Source organism: Prosopis cineraria, unplaced genomic scaffold, assembly GCF_029017545.1.
Source record: "Prosopis cineraria cultivar Desert tree isolate PC_DT_omini unplaced genomic scaffold, ASM2901754v1 PC3, whole genome shotgun sequence".
Lineage (NCBI taxonomy): Eukaryota > Viridiplantae > Streptophyta > Magnoliopsida > Fabales > Fabaceae > Prosopis > Prosopis cineraria.
In genome coordinates, this window is record NW_026555334.1 from 29,325,608 (window position 1) to 29,329,533 (window position 3,926).

The 3,926-nt window shown below is 34.8% G+C and overlaps 1 non-coding gene across 1 annotated transcript; it reads right to left on the bottom strand.

Moving 5' to 3' along the window:
• Positions 1 to 3,506: 3,506 nt before the first annotated feature.
• Positions 3,507 to 3,613, bottom strand: LOC129307558 (small nucleolar RNA R71). The gene has a single exon (XR_008592446.1). It is a non-coding gene; the product is annotated as a small nucleolar RNA R71 (small nucleolar RNA).
• Between the last annotated feature and the right edge of the window lie 313 nt (positions 3,614 to 3,926).

Sequence of the window (3,926 nt, forward strand, 5' to 3'; positions counted from 1 at the left end):
TAGGTGATAGAAACACATTTGTTACCCACTTTTATTTGTCAATTAGGACCATTTTATTAATGATTTATCACCTTCAAGTGCACACATTGCATTAGATTTGGAACTTTGCCTAAGTTTCTAAGATCAGTGCACTAGGGGCATTTTGGTCCAAAAAATGAACTTTTGAGAAAATGTACAAGAAAAATTGACAAAGTGCATTTTATGTCCAGTTGATGAATGGTGAAATTATATTTTTAAAATTCATTTTAGTTTGGGAGTAATTAAATAAAAAAGTCAACACTTTCTTAAGTGTCTTAGTTTGTCCTAGTTTTTGGTTTGCCTTTGTGTGAAAATTTTTATATAATTTTGTGCAGCCTGAAACTTGGTTAATTTAATAAATTCTCCCTTCTAATTATGAATTTAATTCTGGACATGAATTAGATTTTATTATATCATATGCTATTTAATTGAATTATGTGATTTATGTGACATAGGTGGCATGTGACTTGTGCATCAATTGGGCAATTGAGGTCAACACTCCTTGAGGACAATGGCTGATGGTTTGCACGTGAATTATGATTATTTTGAGGGATTAGATCAGCTAAAATGATGTGGATGACACATGGAAATTAGGCACACATTGGAATCATCTACAAACCAATAGGAAGTTGCCACCTTGCAAGTGTGACAAGGCTCCCATTTACATTTTAATTTCTTTTTCCTTATTTTAATTAAGCTTCAGCTGATGGGAGACACCAAGGAGCACGCCATTTTAAGTCCAAATGGGATCCAACACATATCTCATTCATCTTCCACATTCTCTCTCTCTTGTTCATAGTGTTCTTCATTTTCTCTCTTTTGTTCTTCATTTTCCAGCACCCTAACCTCCATTTTCAGCCACCAAACCTCCACAAAACTATACCATTCTTCTCCTCTCTTCATTTTCGTTCCATCCCTTCCATTTTCACAAGGATTGAAGCTCATTTCCATCATTCAAGAGCTATGGAGTTTGGCCTTCACAAGCAATCACTAGGGTTCTTGAAGATGAAGATTGGCTAAGTTTCTTTGTGGAATCCTAGAGAGATGAAGATGGAGGATGAGTCTTGAGCTTCAAATTGGCTAAGTTCTTTTGTTTCCTATCCTCTTCTCTTTTTACTAGATGGTTAGATTCCTTAATCTAGGGTTTAATCATCTTAGCTTATAAATTCTAATTTGAATTTGATGTTGATGTAAAGAGAGAGGATTGTTTCATTTAATTTCTTCCTTGGACAGCCAGACGATGACTGAATTTTGCCACTCTTTGTTTGGCACATAATCTTGTGTTTTTCAATTAGTGAATTTCTTGTGTTAATATTGCATAATCTTGTGGTGTTAATGCTTGTGTTGTTGAGTAGCTTGACATAATCTTGTGGTTGCTCAATTTATGTGTTTGACCATGGCTGTTGAGAGAGGATTTTGAGTGAATCACTTGGCTAATGTCTTCACCAATTGGTTAATTGAACTAGGGACTTTAATCTAAGACCTAGGGAGGTTAGCTAATTAGGTTAATTGGCTTAGGATAATTTTCTTAAGTCATGACAGCTTTAGTCAAGAGGAAAGGGAAGCTAAACTTAGCCTAATCATGAGAAGATAATGAGTCCAAAATCAACTAATCTCTAGGGTTCCATTATTGTAAAAAGGGAAGTTCATTTCACTCACTTTCACTAGCATTTTAATTACTTGCATATTAGGTAATTAGTTTAGATAATTAGCTAGATAACTAAATTCCTACAAACTTTGGTTGATTTATTTCACTAGATAACTTTCAATTAGACTTAAAACCATTCCTTGGGAGATGACCTAGGGTTGGCCCTATATTGCATTAGGGTTAGCTTTAGTGTAATTTTGAGGATAAGCGACTAATTTCCTATCAAAATTTTGGCGCCGTTGCCGGGGAATGGTTTAAGTTTAATTCTAAGGTTGTTTAGTACTTAATTTACATTTTTAGTGTTCCTGAAAATTTTTTGAAAAATTATAAAATTTGTGTTTTGTGTTTTGTTTAGTGTTTTTTGTGTGTTTTGAGTGTTTTTATTCTGTTTTGAAAAAGAAAAAAAATTAATGCAATTTTCGTTGGTTTGGTGTAGAGCTGAAAATACTCTGTTTCTAGTGTCTCTGTCTGAAATTGAAAAATTAACTGGGAATGAGTCTGAGGGAATTTGAACTTGAAATTTATTTCATTGAAAGCTCTATATCCTAGCTTCACTTTAAAATTGGTTTGGTCAATTTTGGACGTGGGAAGTGTCCTGTGGAAATTTTACAATCTAACAAGGTCCAGGGAGCCATTACAGAGGATTTCCAAAACCCTGTTTCAATTTTGAGTTAGCATATCTTCCTCTTTGTGCGTTCAAATTGATTGATTCCAGTTTCATTTTTTTTCTATCGCTGTCTTATCTTTGTTTCTTGTGTTTAGGATTTTCTTCAATTTTTCCATTTTCCTATTTGAAAGTTTGTTAGAAGCTCTGAAGGTCTTCTGGACGAAATCCTGTTTCTCCAGACTTGAGGACCAACTTGTGAAAAATTCTGGGAACGATTGGGCAGGATTTTTAATCTAAAAGTTTTATATAATTTCCTGTATATCTCTTGTGTTTCTCATAAAAGTTTCAGGGGAATTTATCATGTGGATTTGCTGATAGAAAATTCACAAGTTCACTGTCTCCAGAGAGCCTACTGTGCGAATTCCAGAATTGCCAAAGCTTCTTGATTGAGCATTTCTAACTCTCTTTCTACTTGTTTGGTGTTTATTTTTTTTTCATTTTGTTGCTATTGAGTTTAAAAATAAAAAAAAAAAAAAATTATTTCTCTTGCTTTGTGTGTTTTGAATTGTTTCATGTTGATTTGCATTTTAGTTTAGCTTGTTCTTTGTTCTTAATTTTCTTGAGCTTGATTAGTGCATGACCCGAAGAAAACATACCTCTTTTGTTGAATTAGATCCAGAAATTGAAAGGACTATTTCTAGATTGAGAAGATCACAACCTATTCTTGATTCTCATTTGGTTTGTAATTCAACAATGGAAGGTATCTTAGGACATGAGCATGTGCATAATGAGGGCCATGGGAATGGGAATGAGAATTTGCATGATGATGGCCATGTTAATAATGAATTTGAAGGCTTGCATAACCCTAGAGAGGAGAGGAGCATTAGGCAATTAACTCAACCTAATTGGCATGATAATCCTTATGGCTTATATGTTCCTCCTACTAATGTTCAATTTGAAATTAAATCCTCCTTGATTAATGCATTGCCTAAATTTCATGGGTTACCAGGAGAGGATTGTCATAGGTTTTTGCATACTTTCCTATTGGTTTGTGATACTATGAAGCCTATGCATGTAAATGTTGATGATGTTCAAGCTAAGGCTTTTGTATTTTCTCTTGAAGGTTTAGCAAAGGAGTGGTATTTCAACTACCCTTCTTATGTGAAAGTGAGCACATGGGCCGAGCTAAGAAGACTCTTCTTAGATAAATTCTTTCCAAATTCCAAGGTCACCAATTTGAGAAAGCAAATCTATGGGGTCCAACAAGGAGAGGATGAGAGTCTCTATGAGTATTGGACTAGATTCCAAGGCCTTTTGGCTAAATGCCCACACCATCAAATTTCTAGTGAGAATTTAGTCCAATATTTCTATGAGGGCTTGATTCCAAGAGACAAAGTTAACATTGATGCCGCTAGTGGTGGATGCTTGATTGACCTCACTTCCTTAAAGGCTTGGGAACTAATTGACAAGATGGCTTCAAGTGGTGCTCAATACTCTACAAGGGAAAAGAGAAATGTGAATATGGTAGGTTCCTCAGTTCTTAATGATTCATATGTGGACTTGCTAGCTGCCAAGATTGGGAGAATGTTGGCTCCACAAATATCTCAAGTGAGCAATGTAAGTACTTCTCAAGCACTTGTCCCTTATTCTTGT